This window comes from Micromys minutus (assembly GCF_963924665.1).
Source record: "Micromys minutus genome assembly, chromosome: 7".
Classification (NCBI taxonomy): domain Eukaryota; kingdom Metazoa; phylum Chordata; class Mammalia; order Rodentia; family Muridae; genus Micromys; species Micromys minutus.
The window spans coordinates 19,512,754-19,537,563 of NC_137976.1; the positions used below are offsets into that span (position 1 = coordinate 19,512,754).

Below are 24,810 nucleotides of genomic sequence, written 5' to 3' on the forward strand. Positions count from 1 at the left end.
GGTGACAGAACATGGACATGACAGAGACCCAGATGAGTTGGGGAGGAGTGAGTCCTGGTTATGGGGTAGCAAGGCTTGTGACTGGGGAAAGCAATGCCAGGTAGCCCGGAACAAGAGCATCCACGGAGAAAATTTCAGCACAGTTCTTTTACCTAGTGGTATATGTTAATGTGCCATTGTGCTGTCTACAACAGGGGCTGCCTGTTTCTTGCTATGTATAGTGAGATCTGCAAGTGAGGCTGAGCCAACAGGATTGGGAGTGTCTATGGGAGGAATTGCAGGGCATCAATCTTCATCTGTGTGGCATGGGATGGCATGCCCACTGGGTGAGTGGGGTTCACCACAGGAATATGGAGGTACCCTGGGAACAGTTAAAAGTTTGGCTGAAATTTTGATGTCTTTCAGCTTAGCACACAAAGGTGGGGGAATGGCAAACAGCGGCAGAGGTTACTTGCCACTGTTGTGTGCAATTGAAATTTATCAGTGGACAAAATGGTGACCATGTAGGAACTTGATTGTGTAAAGGAGCAGTTGCAGTAAGGGAGATTCTTTGTGTTGGTCTCTGGTTTGGCAAGTACATTAGACAAGTAAGAGGATGAGAGGTGGTAACATCAGATGATACCCCTCAAGTCTGTCCTTAAGTAGAAAAAGAGGGGAAATCTGTGGTCCAGTGTATAGAAACAGTGGCCCCATATAAGAAACTAGGATCAGGAAATATTCAACATGTGAACTGCTGAAAGTGGAAAAGCCTTAAACAAGCAACCAAAGGTTATCACAGCCTGACTTGTGGAACATGGGAGCAGATGAGGTCATTCAGACTGCTGTGAATGCAGAAAAACTGGATGGTGTATGCCAACCATCCTTCTTTAAGATGAAGGCTTATAACCTGAGACAATTTGAGTGAAATCAGTCCCTGGTGGACTACCTTATTAAATCCAGTAGGGATAGTTGCTTATTTCTATCTGAGCTCTCCACAAGTGGCAGGGGCTGAGGTACTCTAGTGGGGGATGCTGTGAAGGGAACCAGGAATAAGAGAAGCTGTCTTTGAACCCTGGTCTGCTGGTGCAGACAGAACTGTGGTCACACAGGAGATAAAGAAATGAATGATCCTGCAGGGACCTCAAGTCTGGTCTGGAGCTTTAATGTCTCTGCTGAGTCTGTTGGTGGAACACAGTCTTTCTAATGTAGGAAAGGCTTTGGCTGGGCTCATTAACTTATATCAGCATGTAAAAAGAGTTGGAAAAGTGAGAGATGATCTTAGAGGAAATAAGAAAAAAGGTAAAACAGAGAAAGACATCTGTCTGGGTTACTGGAAGACAGATGTGACAAGATGTTTATTGAGCTGGACTTCCTAAGGAAAGAATTGGTAGAAAGCCAAGTTGTGTTCTTCAGAGCTGCCCTAGGAACATTTCATAGAATTCACCTATTTTAGAACAGTATGGGTGAACATGTTAACCTGTCCCAGGAGTGGGTACATAGCCTCCCTCCCCATGTTAGGAAGATACATTCCCCTCCACCAAGATACTATGCCAGGATGATAATAGTTTGCCCAGCCAGAAACTCCCTCACCAGCCAAGGATGGTGAATGGAAAGCAATAGCATCAGTTTCACCCAATGTGCTAACCCAGGGCCACTCTGACCCAGGGAGCCAGTAGGTACAGCAGGGGAAGCAGGGTATGTTCCTCCTTGGCCATGAATAGGTCTAAGCAAATTAAAGTCAGACTTTTGAAGCTTATTGTGCATGAATAAATGCTTGGGGAGGCATTCTATGGATGAGCTATAGGTATGGAAGCACAATGGCTCAGAGAGAGTGACGGCTGCTTAGAGGGAGACAACATCTCCTATCCATGCTTTGTACACACTTTGATCTCTGGAGGAAGCAACCAGTACAGAAGGATGGGACCTTTCTGTGCTATCCGTGTCTCTCCTGTGCTCCACTTTAGGATCAGCTTAGTTTTGAGTCTCTGGGGTCACTTGACACTGCTCCAGACAGATGACAGCAGATTCAAGAGCTTCACCGTGTTTCCCTCGTAATCCATTATTTGTTACAGAAGGATGGTTCACTCTGTTGCTTTGTTTGGACCATTGTCTAGAAAAGGATTTTCTCATAGAGATGATGTAAAGTGAAACAGTGTTTTGCAGACATGGGAAGCCACTGGAGAGACAGCTAGGTGTGATGGCATGTCCACCTACTGGGGCTGAGCCAATTGAAAAGCAAAATGCAAAAGATACTTTGACATGGATGGAAAAGGATACTCCCAGAAGCCATATGGTTACTGAATGAAAACCTCCAGCCATGGGTACACTGCCTCCTGTCAGTTAGTGAGGGAAGCCCCTGAAGCGCCCCCGCCCCCCTATAAAGGATTTTCTTACTGCTCTTGGTTATATTCTAGAACTAGACTGTGAGCCCTGTTGCTAAAGAGACTATGCGTGCATGCTCTGATTCCAGGACATGAAGAAATTAAGTTGGGACTGAACTGGAAATTCCCACCTTGGTGGCTGGCTTTTAGAGTGCTAGAGGTAGCCATGCAGGCTGCTGGTAGAATGGTGTCACCAACATTCCTGCTTGGCTGTGGACACTGTGTGCTAAGATACCTACCACATGGCAGGCAGGAAATACCTGCTTGTGCAATAATGACTCGGCTATCACGGGAAGATCAATAGCCTTCTCATAAAATTTGAGGCCCTATCTACAAGAAGGAGGTTACCAGGCCTACAGCAGTAAGCCAGAATAAAAACCTGTGCCTGGGGAGACTACAGAACCCAGCAGAAAAGAACTTCTAGATGATAAATATGTGTTTACACCCAGAAATGACTGTTGCTATCAGCAACTGAAAGACATTGTGAAGCTCCCAAGAACTAGTGACCATTGCTAGGGCTCAATAACTTATTTCTTAACCATAGATGGGCATCTATAGTTACCCCCTCCCAGGCTCAGTGCAAGCAGTAAAAGTTAAGAGTCTCCTTTACAAAAGTAACCTACAAAGAAGATTCAAACTCTGGGAGAAGAGAATACTAGCCAAGCTGCCTGAAGGAGGTTTAGAGCCATTGAGGTGTCCAATAGTATCGCCCCAGAAAAAGTTTTTGTCACACACTAGTGTAGTTCTTGATCAACTGACAGATAAATGCAGGTGAAAGCTATCAGAATAAATCAGTGCCCTATGGTCATGTGATGTTGGAATGGGTGGCTTTGCTTCCCTTTCTGTCCAAGAAGTCAGAATACCGCACTCATCTGAACTCTACAAGTAGTGAAGAATGTTTAAGTGTGTGTGGTCAATGATCTCAGAGCATTTCAAAGTGCCTGAAATATTTAAATAGAAAACTTGATCTAGAACATTATTACAATTCATTATTTAAATGAATACTAGGTTTTATACAGCAGTTTTCTTAATCAATATGCCCACCTCTGAAGCTCCGTCATTGGACAGTTTTAATTGCTTTTGAGCGAAAAGCAATATATAACAAATATAAGGAATTCTATACTTTGCTGTGAAGGGTAAGTTAGACTCCTGACCCTTTTGTTAACTGTAACAGATCTATGACTATTGGCCTTGACCCTCAACTGGGGAGAAGAGCCTACAAAAACCTCAAAGCTCTTGGAGCTCACTGAGGGACCAAAGTAGACCTTTGGATCGGTTCTTTAGGGACCTTAAGTGACTGCTGATGATTTAGCCTCATTCTTAGATTTGGCAAACTGTAAGTGTTTACCTGCAAGTCTGCTTTCACATTCTTGTGAATGTATGCATCTTTTAATATGCTCCTTTACTTTTATTTATTTATTGTTAATTAAGTGGGGTGGGGGTAGAGAGGCTACCTTCTAGAGTTTGACATGCATATGTGAACATTTTGAGAAGCAACCCCCAACAGCTTTTCACCATGTAGAGTTTCATTGGCCACAGCACAGCAGGCTTGTTAATTTTCATTCTGTCTCACTAACTGTAAATGGGGCTGCACATGAGTGCCCCCCGTCTAAGGTGCTTCATACTTTAGAGTTCTTGCTGTTTTTGAATATTTGCATTAAAAAAACCGGGCTCTTAACCCAACTAACTAAAAGGTTCTAAAACCTGAAGCTTTCCTGATATCATGTCAGAGACTTTAGAAGTTTAGGGTGTGGAGCATTTGCATTTTAGATTCTCAAGTGAAGGCTGCTTGCCTATGGTTACAATTGTGAGATGCAATACTGAAATGATATCCCAAGAATTGGCCCCTACTACAAAAAGAACATCACTAATGTGACCCTTCTGTCAGCCAGCATCCATCCTTATTCACACTACTTCATTCTCACCACTGTTTGCAACCCTGGACCCACTTATGAATTTTATGTTAGTCACTTATGTTGTTCTTAATAGTTCTGCTTTTCCCACCTGGATACTTATATCCTATGTTAGTTAATTTTATGCTTTTGTTACATCTTGTGAAATCATAGTATTTTGAACGTAGTCTCCCAAGACTTGTTGTTGTAAATTCATTGTAGGTTTTTGGAAATCATTTGTACTGCTGTATTTATGGTCCATTTATTTTCTCTGCTGGGTAATATTATGTTGTGTGAATTCATTCTTTTCTTTGTTGGTTGATATGTGGGTCCTTTTGTTTGCTTGTTTCCATTCGGTTTGTTATTCATTCCTTTCCTGTTGCTGTGATAAAATACCAAGACCATGTTCAACTGATCTAAGAGTTTATTTTGGCTTGCAGTGGTTTCCAAGGTTAGAGTCCATTGCGGCAAGGGAAGACATAGCAGCCAGTGGCAGGAACAGGAAGGTGGCTGATTACATCTTTCATCTATACACTGGAAACAGAGAGAGAAAGAGTGCAAACAGGAAGTGGGATGAGGCCATAAATCCTCAAAGCGTGACCCAGTAATGTGAGTCCTTCAGCAAGCTGCACCACCTGAAGGCTCCATAACCTCCTTAGACAGTGCCACCAACTGGGAACCAAGTGCAGCTGTGTGAGTGTTTGTAAGACATTTCTCACCAAGACCACATCAGCTGTATCTGCGCTGACATATTCAGACACGCATGTGATGCAGCAGCTGTTACAGAATACTGATGGAGTCAACATTGGTTTGATGGGTTTTCACCAGGTAAGACTCTAGAATACATACACAGAAGTATAAACAGTATCAGAAGTCACTATTCAACAACAGCCATACTAAATCTTGTTTCTATCAGGGGTCCTGGGGGTGGGAAAAGATGGGAGGGGAGACATCCTAAGGGCCGAGGGAGATGAACAGAGACACAGTGTGTGCTCTAGGAGGTAACATTTTTATTTTTGGTATTACTTTGCTTTTCTGTTCTTTCTAATGAGATGTTAAACATTGTTTTACATCACTGTTCACTACTGTATTTTTCCATGGCATATTTATATATGGGTGTGGCCGCCTGCAGCTCAGTTGGTATAGTGTTTGCTCAGCATGGACCAGGTCCTGATTTCAAGCCTTAGCACTACAGATAATAGTAATATGTTAAGCTACCTTGTCCGCATCTTAAAATTTTTAAAATAAAATTTACTTACTAATGAATGGAAGGTTTTTAATGTTAATGAAATTGACTTTATTATGCTTTCTAGTTAGTTCTTTCTGTGCCTCAAGAAGCCTTGGCTGTCTTTTTTTTTTTTTTTTTTTTTTCCTTTCTATATCACTCTCTTCTCTCCAGGAAGAGACCAAGTTGGACTTGAACCTGCCATGTAGCTGGGGGTAGCCTTAATTCCCCATCCTTCTGCCTCAGCCTGTACCACTGCCTAGCTTGGGGTTTAAAATCTCTTCTGCATCATTTGTAAAATATTAGACCTTTGCCTTCATATGTAAAACTTTAATTCCTCGATTTCTATTGATAGATAAGTAACTGTGTCAGGACACTGAAAGGCGCTGGGACTTACAATACAGAGTGTGTCACCTGTGATGGTTCCTACCCAGACGCCAGTTGTATGTTTTTTCCAGAGCTTTATAGTAAGCGAGCCCTGGTGTTTGGCAGAGCAAGGCCCCTCTTGTGGTCTCTGTGGACAGATGGGGTAATGAGATTGGCTGTTTCGGGTCTGTTTAGTCAGTTTATAAATCCTTTTGCCATTAGATTGACATTGTATGAAACGTGCTCATTTGATTTGAGAAAAATTGTTTTCTTCAAGCGTGGCTTCCTGCACATGGCAAGTTAGGTTGTTTAGTTTCTCCTGAAAAGGTTTTCAATGTTCTTGCCCCAGACAAAAGCTGATGGTGTTTAAAACTTACTTGTATTCTTCAAGTATATTTTGTTGCTGAGTGTTTCTGTGTCAGTTTCTGTTTGGGTCCCCCACCCTCATCAACATGTGCTTTTTGTTGATTGGCTCTTTTCAGTAAGTGTAATTTAAAAAAAAAAAAAAATGTCTGTAGAATGCAGGGCTACTGAATTCTTTTTTATAGTTGAATAATATTGGACTGGTCCAGTTTAACACGTTATTTACTACCGTGATAATACTGTGGGAATTCTTGTGTAGACAAAGTTATCATGTCCTGTCTTGATATACCTAGGAGTAGAATCTCTGAGCAGTATAGCAGCTGTTAATTTTTAAAGAACTCTTTAATTCTTTTCATGGCTTCTGTGCAGTAGATTACATTCCCTCTGCAGCATGTGAGGGAGATGAAAGTTCAGACTACTTCTGAATTCTCCAAGAAGTAATTGCAATCTATTATGTTTATCTTAGATTGTGATCTTTCTTTAAATAATAGAAATGAAAAAAAGCGAGACTTCCTTTTACATGAGATTCCTTTTCAGACAGTTTGATTTTCTAGATGTTGCAGTGTGTGTTTTCTATAGTCTCTGCTCCAGCTAGAACTGTCATTGAAATACCATATAGTTCACAAACTGGCAGTATTGAGTTTGATGACTTCAAATAAATTTTCCAGACACCAGTCATTGCAACCGTCTTTTTTGAAGATGGTGGTCTCGCCAGTGTCCCCTGCTCATTTACAGTGGTGTCCCTTCCCTGACCAGGAGTTGACCTGCTTTCGTTGTCTCAGTTCCACCCTCCACATGGAATGCGGCTGTACTACATGTGGCTCCCTTCCTCACTGATCCTTAGGTGCTGAGCCTTGCTCCGTAGTCACAGTGGCTTCCCTTTGTTTGTGTTTTGTTTCTGGTTGCCACCTCACACTTATCTGTCCATCACTGCATTGCATGATTGTTTGCATTGCTTACAATCTTGGCTACGAGGATTGATACCAATCTCATTTTCATGCAAGTTTGGGACATTGTGAATATATACATGGATGTAAATGTACAAGACTTTACAGTTCTTTCTCAAAGTGGCCAGACCCCTTATGTTCTCATCTGGAGTGGAGAAGTCTGGTGGTCACTTTTGTTGTTGTCATCGGACCTTCTGGGAAGAGGGAAATTCAATTGAGAAAATATCTCTACCAGTTAAGCCTGTAGGCAAGTTGGAGTGTGAGATGGGGTGGGGTTGGGGTGGATGGCAGAGGGAGGGAGTAGGGGAATGGAAGGAGTGAGGGGGTGGATTTTCTTCTTTAATGATTAGTATGGGAAGACCTAGCCCACTATGGGTGGTGCCACCTCTGAGTAGGTGACCCTGGGTTAGAAAGCAAACAGAGAAAGTCAGGAAGAGCAAGCCAGTAAGCAGCATTCCTCCACTGTCCCTGTTTCAGTTGCTGCTTGAATTGCTGACCTGACTTATCATTTATGGAAGTCCTCCCCATTGTAGTTTTTGTTGTTGTTGTTGTTGATGATGATGATGTTTAATCACAGCAATAGAAAGTCAATTAGTACAACCAGATCCACCAACCATCATTTCCAACTTATGTTTTGTTTCAAATGAAAAATAGTAGGTGTTGTAGTGTTGGTAATGTGGTCTCTGTCATTTCATCAACAGTTATGATGAGGAATTCTAACAGTTGCCATATTGTGTGCTGACTAAGCCTTCTTTGAAGTACTTTTCAATCCTCATCCAGTTTACTAGTTTTTATTTGATTAGATTATCTCATTTTTCTCATTCTTGAGTTCTAAGGAATGTAATATGTACTGGATGATTTTTTTTTGTCATGTATATGTTGCAGACATTTCTCTTCCATTCTGGTGATGGCTTTTTTACGTAACAGGTAACAGAGACTTTAGGGAGGGTCAGTTGTTCCACTTTTATGGATTGTGCTTCTACTACGTTACGTGGGAATTTTCCTCCAACCTAAATTCTCTTGTGTCTTCTTTCATTGCTTCAAATAGTGGTCCAGATAATTAGTTTCATAGGCAGTAAAGGATGATACTTACTCATGTGCTGTTAGGATTTTATGACCACTTATGGACAAGATTGTACTTTCTTCCTTGAGTTTCTGTGGCATCTTTGTTTAAAATGAACAGACACTGGGTCTGAACATTCCTTCTGTGCCCCCTTCCCCTTCTGTTGTGTAGATCTTGCTTTGCAAAGCACTACACGTGGCATTTGGTTGTGGTTACTATCTCGTTCTTGTCCTGTCATCAGTGGATGGTTGCTTTGTTACAGTCTTGGCTAAGAGGGTTGATACCAATCCCATTTGCATACAATTGTTAAACATGCTTTGGTTTCTCCTTAATAGCCTCATGTGAAGTTGTCCTGATGTTTTGAATGTATGCATGCATGTGACTGTCCGAGACTGCCCAGCTCTTTCCCAGAGTGGCCAGGCCTCTTATGTTCTTATCAGGAACATAGGAATGCATTGGTTCTTACAATAGCTTTAGAGTAGCTTTTGGCATTGGGTGGTTTTAAGTCTTCTAAAGTTAACCATTTTAACAAAGATTTCTTTAATGTGTACTTGAGAATATTTGGGTCAGTGTGTGCACAGGGGCACAGTTGCCTGCAGAAGACAGAGAAGGATCCCCTAGAGCCTAGAGCCATGGTTCTCTAACTTCCTAATGCTGCAACCCTTTGATATAGCTCCTCATGTTGTGCTGACCCCCCCGACCATAAAATTATTTTCCTTGCAACTTAATAACTGTAATTTTGTGACTGTTATGAATCATGATGTAAATATCTGTGGTTTCCTGTGGTCCTGGTCCTGCGTGACCTCTGTGAAAGGGTTTTTTGTTCTGGGTCTTGTCATCTATCATAAAGTTTTGTAAGCTTATTAATCTTAAGAGTTATGTGGTAGATATCATACAAGATTACACTGCCTGTGGAGAAAGAGGATTTTCTTTTCTCCAATAATTTATATTATTTTGATCACTTAGGATATTGTTTTAAAAAAATACGCCCATGTATGGGTGCATGCCTGCATGTTTTTTTAGGTACCTGCATGTAAGTGAGTTGAGTACCTGTGGAGAGAAATTTGAGCATCTGATATGAACTTGGAGTAAGAGATGATTGTAAGCCACAGAATGGGTACTGGAAATCTAACCCAGATCCTTTGGAAGAGGAGGTGCTCTTGCCCTCTGAGTCACCTCTTTAGCACCCCAGTGAGGTTGACTGTAACTTGTCCCAAATTTTATATTTATATTTATTGCTTGGGTTTCGCATTGAATGGATGGCATTTCCATTCAATGTCAGTAAAGTCTGCAGTCTTTAACCACTGATGTGTTGCTAACTGCATTTACACCAGCAAGGGAGGGTTGTTTTAACCGTGAAACAAACTGCAATATACATTAGTAACGGGATGGAGGGCAAACCCATAGGATGTCAGGAGCCGTATGTAGCAAGAGCAGTTGACAGTGCCCAGCACAGTGTGGACAGGCAGCACAGAGTCCCACCAGCACTACCCCTGCCAGCGGAGAAAGGGTTTCCTTGGAAGTCTGTCCCGTTGTTGTCCTCACTCAAAACATAATTGACACGCTGAGTCATTGACTTGTGCCAGAGACTGACTTAAGCATTTTCTTCTACAAGAACTTTGTAAACGTTCATCTGTGAAAGTTGTTACTCTCTCTGTGTTAATCTTTGTTGTATTTAAATATCTATATTTTCCCGTGTTCATACCTAGTTCAAAAACTATGTAACAACACTGGTAGAGAGTACCCGTCAAAATGAATAGTTCTACAATGCAGCAAGTGTCCACATAGATGTAGACTGGGTTTTACCTTCTCCATGGGAAGGACACACTTCAGTGTTTATTTTTCCCAATATGTATATGATTTGAGAAGCCTGTAAATGAATATTACTACAGAAGGGTGACTGTTAATATTTCAGATAATTTCCAAGGCTTGGATCTTTTGTTTCTTTTCAAGCTAAATGTTACCAGAGTTTGGTTTCTTCTTTATTCTTTTTTCTTTTCTTTTCTTTCTTTCTTCTTCTTCTTCTTCTTCTTCTTCTTCTTCTTCTTCTTCTTCTTCTTCTTCTTCTTCTTCTTCTTCTTCTTCTTCTTCTTCTTCTTCTTCTTCTTTTTTGTTTTGTTTTTGTTTTTGACAGTCTCACTGCAGACTGGGCTGACCTTGACCTCACAGAGATCTGCCTGTCTGAATCTGACCCCACAAAGTGATTTCTTCATTGGCCTCCTTTAATTTGGTGACTTGTGGGAGGGTAGCTTAAATTCAGTTTTCTCATCCATCAAATAGAACTGATAACAGTTGGCTTATAGGGTTCTTTCAAACTGCATGAAAGCAGAAGGTTTCATGTTCTGCCAGAGTTGGATAACTGTCCTCAGGGTGTTAGTAAGATTTCTGTTGTCAAGGTTTCTAGACTTCCAGTCATCAGCAGACATGGACCAGCTGTTTAATCTGTTACTCTACAAATCCTCCCTTTTCCTCTAGACAGGAACAGGTCGAGTTCTTCATAGAGAATCCCTGTTTGAAGACTACTGAGGAACATATAGCGTGAACTGGAAAGTTCTGTCTGTGCTGTGTCTTAAACACAGTCAGGTCATGTTCTTCTTCCGTATTTGAAGACCAAGTCATGGTCTTTCTTAAAAAGAAGAAATACTGGAGAATTAGTAGGATTTCGGTGGTTTGCTAGGTGTCAACCACATCAAGCTCGATTTACTGGGAATCGCTTCCAAGGCTAGGAATTAGGATGTAGACAATCCTTCAAGGTCTCTGTGTCTAATAAATATAATTGCAAATGTGGTTGTTTTAAAGATCACATGTGAATAACTTCCTTCTACATATAGTCAGGAAATGCAATTAGCTCCCCCCCCCTTACTTTAATAAGAACTCCTGTTAGAATTTGTTGGCAAGATTTGATTTGACTCCAAAATACCGAACTTGGGACCCTCCTCTGAGTGTGTGGTTGCCCTGTAACCGTGCTCTAAAGGTTAAACACGCCCAAGCCTAATAAAGCCCTGTGACTGGGAAAGCAGGCAGCTTACTGATGGCTTCCGGTTTTCCCCGGTTTACTCAACCCTCCTCACTAGCTAGTAGGTCACTGGGGAGCATGGTAGCAGCAGAGCCACCTCCAAGTTGGGATACCTCTTAGATGCCTTTCACTATGATTGTCCCAAGCAGCTCCACTTTTCCCTGGTTGTAATTTTCAGCCTTCATTTGTTGGAAATTCACATTCATTGAAGAAAGTTACAAAAGATTTTATCAGCAGAAAGAAAACATAAGTATGTCTGCACACAGAAAGGATGACAATACTTTGAACGGTTTGAATGTAGAAGTATTTGTGCTAAACGTAGGGTTGTTTCTTTAATTCTTAATACATGTCACACAGCAGAACTCAGTTTTCTTATATAAGGCTTTGTGTAAGACACTGTATGGTATATACTACCTCATGGTGTAATCGATTATTGTTTAGCTTCTTTTAGGGCTTTTCATTTCAATCTATACTAGCTATTTCTACTTTTTGCTGTTAGAAATAATACATACTATAAATTTTTATTTTTGCAAATTTTATATCCTTGCATGTTCTTTGTTTTCTTCAAAAATGGGGTAAATCTTAGGATCAGAATTTCGACATTAAGGCGCATAAACCATTTTGTGGCATTTCAGGTCATAATGAAAGCACCACCACGCTTTAGTGTAGCATCTGTTGGGGACTGTTTGCAGCCTGTGTACTCTTTTCCCAGGAAACCCCGTGGATCTATTTTTTTTTCCCATAGTAGGCTAATTTGCATTGTCTGCAAATGGATCACCATCAGTGTTTTTGTTTCCTATAGTTTCTTTATGGGATAATTTCTGTGTTCATTATTATTGTATCAATAATCTAGTGAGGCTGAGCTCTGCTGTAGGTAAGACTGTAAGTGTGTGGATTTGCCGTAGTTTATTTACCTCAGTTGGTCCATGTGGTTTATTTTTTGTTTTTTCTCCAGTTGGTCCATGTGGTTTATTTTTTGTTTTTTCTCCACTCTGAGGACTGTTACCATCAAAACTGGTTTTAGCTTTTCTCTGCTGTCCTTGTAGGAATGTAAGATGTCTGATGCTTATTGTGTTGAGAAGGTTAAATTGTTGCTATTTTGAAACTGAAGGAATTTAAGAGAAGCTACAGTTGTTTTTCTTGCTTTCTTTCTTTTTTTTTTTTTCTTTTTCTTTTTTTTTTTTGCAATGTCTTTAGAGGTATATAGAATTTTGTGATGAATCATAATGGAGGAGTTTGTCAGAACACTAGGAAATTTGCAATTCATGTATGTTTCCAGGCACTTCATAGCAACAACACACCCTTGTTATGGTTTATTTTGGCATAGCATCATCTCATAATTAAGCAAACATTATTTCCATAGCAAGGACCTTTTGCATTCCTTTAATAAACCAATAGTCATAAACAATTTATATCTACCTGCCAAATGACTCTTTCTGTATTGAATTTGATCAGGGGAAGATTGTGGGATAGAATTGACTGTCACAAAATAATTCTCCCAGATCTGGTTTGGAATAGTTGCCACACTGTCCTCCTTTTCCTGTTCTTAAGGTGTGCAGTTGACTGAGGAGGACGGACGACCGGAGAATCTGAAGACTCCGATGACATCAGATTCTACAACCTTCTCAGCTTCCTTTCCCACATAGCAGAGGCTCAGGCCAAGACAGACGGTGAGAATCCTTTCCCTCCTCTCTTTGGCTTTAATCAGTTTTTGACAGTTCTCTCTTGGTCATAAATGACCAGATAACTATTTTGTGTTTTATCTATACGAATTATTTCTTTAGGCAGTGTGGTTAAGAAAACATGTAAGGTCTAATCTAAGGACTTTACAGTAAAGAGTCAAACCACTGTAAGCAAATGGTGAGATATTCAATGCCAGAAGAAAAGCCAAACATCAAAATTCTCATGAATAGAATCAGGAGGATTCCTTCTGTTGAGATGGTTGAGAAATAAAAAGTGTGTGAAGCTGATAATTTGTTTTTACCCAGATTCATAGAGGTTGTAAAGCTGGTGTCTGCAGTGGTAAGCCTACTCATGTACAAAGTTAGTTATTGTTTGCAGAAGATAATAGAAATGTTTAGTTATTGTGGGTTTCACTCATATTTTAGAGTTGTATAAAATTCTGGCTACTTCTTATAAGGCATTTTTGAGAAATGATTAAATATTTGGTTTGAGTCAAAAACAAGCAAAAGAGATGGATGAAGAGTAAGTTCTGGTTGGATCAATGAGACAGTTTTCCTAGGGTAAGTGCAGCCTTGGACCTTCCCATTTATTCCTGGTTGTAGCAGGCTGTAGAGCTGGGGAAAGGCAGGATGCTTCAGTGTTGTGCTTGTAAGTTCTCAGACCAGTTCACTTTCAGCAGAAACCCGGAAACTGGTCAGAAAAAGCAGCGTCCATACCGCAAGCTCACCATATGAGGTTGGGGAAAAGGGGTGGTAATTCTGAGCCAACTTCTGATCCGAAGGCCTAGCAGTGAGCTTAGCTTAATTGCTTTTCTTAATGTTTACATTTATTTTCTCATCTCACCAAGAAAATCCTTAAAGCGTTCTGTTTTCAGAAATGCCTAAAAGCAGCAGTAGTTGGTCCCTGGCTATTTTTTTATGCTGTATCAATCCTCTTCCTGTAAATTAGAACTTATATCAACCCCACTTTCCCTTATTCCCAAGTTCATTTTCATCCACGTGCGTCATGTGTTCCCGGGCCGGAATCTGCTTGTTCACATGGTGAAGCCTGGAACTCCTCTCTCAACTTATAAGTTTGTTAAAGGGAGGACATAAAGTGTATCGACTTTGTTGATTGCCAACACCCAGGTTTTTCTGAGTCACAAGAAGTTGCAGTCACTTAAGTGTTGAACAGGTGACTCTGCTGGTGAGCACAGCCGTGCGGAAGTTCTTAGAAAAACAGCACTTTTAGCTGCTGTGGTGGCTCTGCAGTTCCCTCACCAAAGCCTAAGTCAGGTGCCGAGTTCCGGGTCACACTGGGCCACCTAGTACTAGCCAGTGACAGCCTAGCTCTAGAAAAGAAGTGGGGGAGCGGAAACTGTCAGTGCAGATTTTCCTTTTAAGGAAGCTAAGAATAGTTAGAACTGTGGACAGCTTTTGAAATACAAAAAAGTTAATCATCGAGGCTGATTTATTTGCATATTTATTTAAGATCTTTTACATATACTTAACATGATTCGAGATTTTTAAGGTGGATATATCTAGCTTGTTGTTTGTAAAATGTATGCATCATTTTGGGGGCTGTAGCTTCTGCATGCAATCCTAATGTGGAATAAAAGCAGGCCTGGTGGCACAGGCGTGTGACACCAGCACTCAGGAGGTGGGGGCAGAAGAGTACCAAATCACCCTTGCTTGCGTAGTAAGTCCCAAGGCAGCCTGAAATACACAAGACCCAGTGTTAGGAAAAGGATGAAGACGGGGGGGGGGGGGGGTGGCGAGATATGGCCCATGGAGATGCAGCGAGGCATGGGGTAAGGGGGATGCCTCTGGGGGACCCATGTTGGGAACCTCTGCCCCCTGAGGGACCAGCCACATGATGGTATAGTACAGAATAGAATTTATTCAGGTGGGGGGAGCAGGGAGTTAGGAGGGTAGTGGAGTCAGAGAAAAAGGAGAGTAGAAAAGTAGAGAAGTAAAGGCTGGCCATGAGCACATGGAAGGAAATGGGAAGAGGAGAGGCAAGGGGGTGGGAGAGTAAAAGAGAGAGGAGGGGGGCAAGCAGCCCCTTTTATAGTGCCAGGCAATTGGGGTGGAGAATACCTGGGGTGGGGTTTACAGAATCCCAGTACCAGGTGTATGTATATGTATATGTGTATGTATAGATTCATTCTTAAACACTTGTTCATCAGAGTCATAGTCAAGAAACCTGGGATATGACAGGGTCATCATCTCTAAACATTTTCCTATTTAGTCTATGTATGAGTACACTCTCGCTGTCCCCAGACAAGCCAGAAGAGGGCATCACATCCCATCACCGATGGTTGTGAGCCACCACGTGGCTGCTGGGAACGGAACCCAGGACCTCTGAGAAAACAGTCATGAATATCAACCATCTCTCCAGCCCCGGGTCACGATTTCTAATGTCTTCCCATCAGTCAGTGTGCTGTGTTTTATCCTAAGCAAGATGTGGTTGACAGTGTTTGACATATCAATTATTTATAAAACGTTTTCTTTATCATAGTTTGTTGCATAACCACACTGAAGAAGCCAGCGTTAAACTTCTAAGAATGGTAGTATTTTTTGAATGAAGAAGATTGAAGATTATTGAATATTGAAAGCCATATAAAGCATGGAACACATATGAAGGTTTTAATGACTTATACCAGTTTTTCTATGTGTTAGCTCAGTTTTTTTTTTTTTTTTTCCCAAGAAATGGAGTAATTCTATATAGTAACTAACCAAAGAAATTTACTCTTAAGGTGAATTGTACAGGACCCTGAGCCTGGCTCACTTCCTTTGTACAATATTCACTAGTTTATTTTTATAAATAATGATTAAATAAAATTGATAATGGACTCTGAGTCATTCTAGCTGAAATATGTGACTATAATAAAATTTCCACAGAAGGAAACCCTTTCTGTGATATGCCTTTTCACTAGGAAAAATTATATATAAATGGTTTTTTTTTAGTCCAATTAAATTGTGGATAACTTTCAACAAGTATTGAGTATTCAACTTTTATGTCAGAAAAAAAAATATTTCTGTAAAAACCTGAAAATGGCCAGAGATTTAGTTGGTTCTGAGAGATCAGGATGTCAGGTTGGTAAGGTCAGTAAAAAAAAAAAAAAAAAAAAAAAAAAAAAACATGGAATTGTCCTTCTAAAATGTTCTAATTTAGGAAGAGCCCTTTTGGGATTGCTGATTCCTCAGCATGTAAGGATGTGGTCTTCCATTCCTCAATTCACGCTCCAGACAGAGGTGAGAACACATTCTGTGTAATTTGTTTTCTAATGCACAGAAACTGTGGCACATGTGTGCTCACAAATACATTAAATAAATATAAGGAAAGATTTAAAAAAAATTAAACACCACTTCTTCAGATCCAGAGGCCCCCAGTGTGTGCCTGATATCAGGTATAATACAGAATTTTCTAGGAACAGTACACCATATTTTATGTATGTGCCTGTGATGAAGTTTAATTTCAAGTTAGCTATAATAAGAGCTTAGCAATAATAACTAATAAGACAATGTGAAAATAAGGAATAGTAAACCTTTTGTGGAGTTATCTTTATCTTGAAGCATCTTATATTATGTTAACTGTTCTGGGCCAAGGGGACTTAAACCAGAAAGCAGAGCCTTGGCCACACAGAGCTGATGCACTGCCTTTTGCTGTAACAGTTTGTGAAAGCATTTAGACTTCTACACAATGGGCTTAGGAATGTAGTGCAGGCAAAACCCAGATCAGTCAGTTTAATTGGAATTAATTGCCCTAAGTCAAGTTGGCTGCCACCAACCAGTTTGGCTGCCCCCTTGGAACTTCTCTGGCCATGGACAACCCGGGTAAGGAGATCTAGATCCTTGGCTCACATGAAGTGTTGTTAATTTCCAACATTGCTTCCATCTACTTATAATTCCCTTCCTTGCAGCCAGACATCTTATTGCAGAGGCTAAGCCTACAGCCTTTACCGAGGTCCTGGTCCCAATGTCTTAGCCACCACATTTCCCCAAAACTCAAATTTACTTGTGTTGTTTTTCTTGTCATTTTATGCCTGAGTGATTCTCACAGCTTAATGATCGTAGGACAATAACAAGCCTTTCTTAATTAATCCTGAGTTATTATTACAGAGGGAAAACCATAATTAACATTTCTTCTAAATTTGATATCTGTAAAGAATGGCCTTCCCTTGACTCTTCTGAATGATTAATATGACTAACGTCATTTGGGAGGGAAATCCCTACTGTACCAAACTTCCGGATTCACTTGGAATTTTTGCTATTCTGTGATAGGTTCAAATGACGTCAATAAAACAATGAAAAAAACTGCCGAACCAGCTTTAAGCACACATTCTTGCTCAGATGGTTTTCCTTTTCATTTAGGTAGCTAACTTGATCTTCTGGATTATCTGCACTCTTGGCCACCCTGACTTGGCATGTTTCTAACAGTAGAGCCTTTTATTTTGGTAGCAAAACTTCCCTGTGTAGAATTGGACATCAGTCTCATTTTCTAACCCTGTTGGTCCCTTTGTGATTTCACGAAGAAAGCCCGAGTTACATGTGGTGAGAAGTCTCATTTAGCATCTTGCCATTAACCCTACCCCTCCTTGCCAGACTCAGATGCTCTCCGAGCTGGTGCTTTTACTGTGTGCACGATGAAGGTCTGCTTTCTCTTCTGTTTGCAGTCCAGTTTGGTGCTATAGTAGCACCCACTCACTATGGCTTTTCAATGGCTTCTGTCATGTTAGGATGGAAATTAAGCTAAAGGCATAGAGATCTTATGTCCCAGTTTTTCACCAGACTTGAGGATACCTTATGAGTGCCACACCCTGAGAAAGTTCCTAATTCCTGGGAAATTCTGTATTTTGATGAGGTAACAATGTTTGTAGACTGTGTTGTGTTGTGTGTATGTGCATCTCTTCCTTGTTCTCATGGCTCTTCCACACCCTAAAGTGTCCCAGTTGGCAAAGCACCTGATTGTCCCTTAAGCCACTTCCCATGCCACGTCTGTTGCTGGGTTGCCATTGGTACCCTGCTCTTTCTTCTCAGTGCTTTTTTATTTTATTCGTGGCTTTGTTTAACTATGATCTCAGTATGACTGAGAAGCTTGTAAGGCTGGTTTCAGATTAGGAAGGTTTGCCACTGATCATCCTGGAAGCCTTGGTTCTTACCATATAGCATCTTCTTTATCAGCATTTGTGAATGTGCCTAATGTTAAGTTTGGAAAGATGCTGACTGCAAAGATGGGAAATGTTTTGAGTCCTCCTTTGTCTTCTACTCATCAACAACTAACATCCTTTTCTTCCTTCAAATTGATCTTGGGGACATTTTGACTCAGGGAATATCTTTCTCCTCCTTTCTTCTTGCTTACTTTTTTTTGTCTCCCATGGTAGGAGAGATTGAACCTATCTAAGGATTTGTGCACTGTAGCAAGCCTCTACCACCAAGCCACATCCCTGGCTGAGAGCTTTCTTTATCTGGCATAGTTATAGTGGACAGCCTGGAAGCTAGAAAACATGTCCTTTGTTTGATGGGAGTCAAGATGTTGCTTCTTGGCTTTTGCCCTAGTGTGTCATCCATGGTTCCTGGGCTTTCCAGGACCGATTTATATCCCCAATCTGTTGGGGATCCAGGTGAGTTTTCACCTAGGTCAGCCATAACACCTGTTTTTTTTTTTTTTTTTTTTTTTTTTAACCATATGAGAAATTTGAACTGAGAACATTCTGAAATGAAAAAATATTCAAAGATGCATTTCAACAGCCATTAAAGCAATGGCATGTGGCTTCTGAATGGCACCATGTACACACATTAGAAAGATACCCCAAAGCACATATATTTTGTATCATGAAGATAGTCTTGATCTCTTTTGCATCCTGACTAAGGATCACTGACTCAATATTCTGAGGCTGCTGTTATTAGAATTCAAATTGCCCTCAGAATGTTCTATACATTCCTCCTAATGTAACCTAACTTGTGTTTGTACATTTGCATGCTTTTTTCTTAACGTCTACAGAGTTCATCATGTTACCCACTCTTCTATTAATGTCTAGACATAGAATGTACTGGAACCTATTACCAGTGTCAGCTTGGCAGTCATAAGACAGAGATGCTTACTCAAGAAGTCATTTTATTTGTGGATACTCATAAGGTCATTCCTAGTCAGGCACTGTCAGTAACCCTGGCTTTCAAGAGCTGTCCCTTTTTATGACTTATGACACTCCACATCCTTCTCCTGTGGAAATCTCACTGTTGAGATTGTGGAGGCTTCCTTATTAATGGTCTTATGATGAAATCCATAGTCTTCTTTTGGGACAATGGTAGGTTCCCCTTCAAGTGTTTCATTCTCTTCTCCTCTGTGTGCCCTTTCCTTTCTCTTGCCTCAGCCTGACCCCTGATGCTGGCTTGCCTTTTGTTCTCTGGCAGATACTTCTTTGGCCCTAGTGACTCCTGCTCCCCACACCCCCCTGCTCTACCTTGGCTGACACTCTGTTAAATTCCTTCTGAGGTCTTAGCAGGACAGTCAGTCTCTAGAGTATTTAACGACTCTTCGATTCCCTGAGTACTGGGTCTTCCCGAGAGTTCTGGGAATGCAGCGTGTACCTTGCAGCTGTATGGTAATCCCAAAATGGCTACTCATCAGACTCTTGATTTATTAACAGCTCATACTCTCTTATTGTATGGTGATGTCATGATATGAGCTGGAATTTGGGGCTTCATGTGATTACCAGTGATAATCTGGAAGAACAGCAAGAAATCCAAATTTTTCTTCTTTTTGTTCTAAGCATAGTAGGTCCTCAGTTAATGCTTGTCAAGTTTTTTTTTTTTTCTTTATTAGCGTTGTATAAAACTCTTAGCTCTAGCAACCATAGAATAATTTAAGCCAGAATGCTACTCCAGCCTCTGGCTCCTAGCCAAAAGAAATATGCCTTTAGGTGGGTGCAATGACCCAATCTTGTAATCCTGGTACTTCAGTAGAATCATGAGTTCAAGGCCAGCAGAGACTACATAGGATGTAAGACCCTTTATCAGATAAATAAAACAAACAAACAAACAAACAAAAGAGCAGAAATATGCCTTCACATTGTTTAAAAATGTTAAACACTGCTTTTATAATAAACAAAGCCTTTGCCTAGGATGAGAATATATTTGAATTATATACAGTTAAGACTTTAAATTCTGATTTCTACTGGAATTTTGAAGTTTCATACAGATCATATCAACACACTTATTTTATACACCTAAGCTAGAAATCTAGTGATTCTGTTATTTTCATCTTTTGCTGTTAATTAACGTCTATTTTGTAGCACTCTTTATGTTACACAAATTGCTTCCTAAATGTTCAGTCTTGGCTGCATTATTTTTCTGAACTGTGTTGAACTTGGCTGCCCATGCCTTCATTTGACTCTTGACTTCTGCTTTGCACCAACTGGTCTACCCGAATTTTCAGACTAAATCATCAACAACCCCACAGTTTCTTTTGTTTTCGTATCATTTCCTATAAACCATCCATTCCCACCAGATAAAGGCCTAAGCTCCTTGGCATGGCCTTGACTCAAAAGTCCTTGGACCTGCAAGCATTGTTAGCTTAATCTCCAGCCACAATAAATAGCCACCCCTTCCTGTGTCTCACCAGCTCTGCACTGCCTTCACTTCCATTGCTGTGACCTAGAATGTGGCCATTCTCTTGTAGTGGGCCATCTCCATCTTTAGCTACCATTTCCTACCATCTTCATACACAGGGAACCGAAACTTAAGTTATCGATACTCCCCTACTCCATGTGTTACAGGAGTGTGTGCAGCATAGCCCTTAACAGCATCACTGCCTCTTTGCACAGAGAACAAAGAAAAGATGTGCCACTCACAGTGCTGTCATAAACTAGTGAGGTATTGCAGCCCTGACCCTGTGTTTCCTGCAACTTCATACCTGAATTCATGTGAGTGGAAATGTAGTTGAGGTTCAGTAGAATCTTGAACTTACTTATTCACTGCTCTAAAATGAAATAATTTACAACCTCTTGCTTCTGCTATCTACTTGCTTGCTTTTTTCTTTTTTTCTTTTTTTAAATCATGGGATGGCGTGTGCACGTGTGCAGGCCAAGGGACAACAACTTTGGCTTTAGTTCTCCCTCTCTACCTTTATGTGGGTTCCAGGAGTCAAACTCAAGTAGAGGAGCTTATGTAGCAAGCTGTTTTACCTGCTGAGCTATCTCTCAGTCCAGGAACAACAGTACCCAGTTCACTCCACAAAACTGTATTCTGAGTGCTAGAGCTGGTGTGTGCGTGTGTGTATGTGTGCTCGTGTCTGTGTGTGTTTTGGTTTTTGTTGGTGGTGGTTGTTTTTGTTTTTCTTTTCCTATACCGGGTTTCTCTGTAGTAGCCCTTGAATGTCCTAGAATCAGCTCTGTAAACCAGGCTGCCTCAAACTCACAGAGATCCCCCTGCCTCAGCCTCCTGAACTCTGGGATCAGAGGTGTGCACTACTATGGCCAGACCTGTTTTATGTTTTTGTCTTTTCTTATCATTTTTGTTGTGGCTGTTTTGTTTTAGAATAATGATTTTGAACCTTGACGGATTACTATAGCTGCTCCATTAAAATCCAAATGCATTGCTTTGGGAAAAAGCAAACATCCACCTCTCTTGGGTCTGTTTTCTGCTGCTCTAACAGTACACCTGAGGCTGAGCGTTGGAAGAGGAATGAGTGGATTTCTTGGGGTCCCAGGTACTGAGCATTCTGAGAGCACTGTGCTGACGTTTGCTCTCTGCTGAAGACTGCAGAGTCACTGGTTAGCATGGGGCATCCTATGGTGAGAGCACTCAGAGCTCTACCTTTCTAAGTGTTAATTTCTCCTTTCACAGGGGCCACACCTTAATGATGTCATTTCATCCTGTTAGTGCCATTAGTGGAAGAAGTCAAGATTGCAATTTCAAACACATAAACTGGGGGGCTTGGGGGGGCACACTCACACCCTAGCAAGCAAGCCTTAACCTCCACATTCTTGTTCTTTCTCTTTTGGCCTGTGCATGGTGATGCTGAGAATAGTGTGGAAAAGGGCAAGTTTGCGTCTCCCAACAAGCAGCACTAAGCTAGCTTTACCGGATTCATCAAGGGCCCACTGACCCTCCCCCCACCCCTGCCCCTCCTTCCACCCCCTCACCCCCCAGTTTGTCTTCCTCTAGTCACAGGACAATGTTTGCTTCTCATTTTAGCAAGGTTTACGCAGTTGCATGAAGTCTGGGCTTTAACCAGCCCAAAGCTTGTTTCTCAAACACTGAAACTCCTAGATTTGCGTCCATGGAGTGATTTTCAGTCTTCCCCTGTCACTGTGCTGCAAATCTAAAGGATGGAGCTGTAGTTTGCAGGTTTATCTCCGTGACACTGAAGTACAGTCAAGGAAAAAATACCCAGCTTGAATTCTTTACAAACAAAACAGAAAGGAGTGTTTACTTTTGAGGACTAATAGTCCCCCCCCTCACACACACAGACACTTCTTTTTGTGATTTCTTGCTTACATAATTCGTTATGAAAGAGTGCTTCTAGGTAAGCCATCTCTCCAGAATGCCTGTAACGTGTTCTGTTCTGCTCTGGAAGGGTTAAGAGGAGACAGCATCCTGTCAAAGACCTTGTTTTTAATTTTGCTTCTCATACTGGCGCTGATCCTGCTAAGAGCAGCCCAGATTAGTTCGGGAAACCTTTGAAGAGATTTAAGATGTCCTTCAGCCAGTTTGAAGGTTTTTGTCTTGCAAATCCAGTACAAGGGCGCCTGCAGGCTTCTCGACCCTTGCTGAGCTGCCGCTACAGCTCAAGGTCACACTAACCCGCCCTGTGACATTCAACAACAACAGAAAAAAAATTATGCGGTAGAACTGCTTCAGCCTTCAGCCAACCAACAACTTCCTCACTGAGGGAACTGGGGAAGAAGTCTTTCTTTCTCTCTCTCTTTCTCTCTCCCCACCTCCCCCTTTCTTTTTTGGGGGAGGCTTTGTGAATTTTTTGCTGTAGGAAATAATCCCGGATTTCTGGTGTGCGTGATGACAAGGTCATTTCTTAATTAGAACACATGTAAAGAACAAAGCTAAATGGCTTCAAAACAGCTTTGTAGTTGATGGAGAGGATTTAAATTATTTAAAGAGATAGTCACCCATGTATGATGGCAACTGAATTCTAAAGGCATTAACTCCTTCCTCCCTGTAGACTTGCTGTTTCTTTGCATACTTCATGTCTGACATTGTGGGGTTGCATTCTGACATAAAGAAAATTTGTTATAAATGTCTAGTTTAGTTTTTGAGACAAGACATAATTTATAAGTGTAATTGTGAGATAAACTTTTAATAAAGTTTTCTCTCCATGACACGGGTCCTGGAAATTTTATCAAATGTCTTAAAGAACTGGGGATGACCCTCTGGCCGCTGTAATTGATTTGTACTGTAAGGGAGGGAGGTCAGGAAAGGGCCTGATCCCTTCTTTCTCTCCCTGACACACCCATTTCTGATGGAGATGCCTCACTGAACAGGTTAGCCTCTGTTTCTTTAAAATCACCAGCTGATACCATTCAGGTTTTTCAAATTCCTGGGAATTGATATGGATTTAAAACGGACTTTATGAAATTTGTTTCTGAGGGTAGTTGACATGTTAAGGCTAATGAAGCCTAGCCCATGAATACTCAGCAGCCATGTTGGATTCCCTTTCTACTGTGGCTTGGTGCTCTGCTGCGGACTAGTGCTAAGTAGCCAGTACTCAATATGTTAGACTCCAGGAGAGTCAGTGTCTTCTGCCTGACTTTATGCATGGCATTCGTATAGTATTGGGGCCCAATAATGGAAGAGAATAATTTTATCGTTGTTATCTTTATAGGTATTAGATATAAAACCATTAAACTTGTTATTTCATTATGTGAAAGAAAATCACATTTGGGCAGAGGAATTTGATTTCAGTGTTATGATACTGGCAGAAGAATTTCCTCAGAATTCAGACCATTGCTGCTTTTCTGCAAACAGGAGCGAATGGGAATCTGGCCAAGGAGTTTGTAAAGATGTGTAGTACAGTATTTTCAGTGTGAGTATTTGAACCGATTGTGTGGACTCTGTGGGCTCCACTTAATGTTTTTAAGTTTAAGAGGATAACGTGGCAAATTGTATAAGAAATATCTAGAGTTTACTAGACCTGTTATTGTGAGGGGTTTTTCTTTCTGTCAAGAATCATTTGCTTGAGCCCATGCAAAGGAAAAGGATCCTTATATCCTTACACACAGTTTTAGGTATAGATATCTAAAAGGATTTCAGGTTTGCCAAAAGTCATATTGCAAGGGAATCTATATGCAAGGACATGGCTCAGGCATGAGCTTTGCCCTTGCCTGGAGTCTGGTGTGCCCTAAATGTCATGTATGACCCAAGCTCACCTGCTACTCGGTCTAATTTACCGTCCTAATTCATCGATTTGTTATCGCTAATTGTTCTTCATTTACTTGTGTGTAGTTTCCAGTACCTAAAGGGTTGAAAGGTTGCTGTAATTGGCACCCGCAGCTGCTCTTTCTTTTGACAGGGGATAATTTTGCAGCCTATGCTTTGTGTGACAGCTGCCTAATTGGGCATTCTCCCCTTGTAGCAAGCCTGCCTCCTCCAGCCTCCCTGCTGACAAATGGTGGTGGATTATAGATGAGGACAGGCTGACCCATTCGACCTTGCTGAGACAGCGGGGAGGGGCCTCCTGCTACTTGAGGGAGGCTTTAGGTCATTTGGAGGACAAGGTCATGAGCCAGGTGGAGAAATGACATGATATCACATGACAGTAGCCTGATGACATGGTCAGCATGTCAAGGACAAAGGTACCCGTATTGATTAAGCATTCCTGCAATACTTCACTGCATCCCTATTTCTTAATTATTGCTACTGAGTTTTTTAGGAAGAAGGAAGAGCTCAGAGTGCA

At 41.1% G+C, this 24,810-nt stretch overlaps 1 protein-coding gene across 1 annotated transcript in view; it reads left to right on the forward strand.

Moving 5' to 3' along the window:
• The window catches only part of NRIP1 (nuclear receptor interacting protein 1), an 82,714-nt gene that overhangs the window by 27,753 nt on the left and 30,151 nt on the right, over positions 1 to 24,810 (forward strand). Inside the window, exon 3 of the mRNA XM_080919386.1 lies at positions 12,784 to 12,902. The gene's annotated coding sequence lies outside the window, so the exon portion shown is untranslated. The remainder of the gene's footprint in view (positions 1 to 12,783; positions 12,903 to 24,810) is intronic.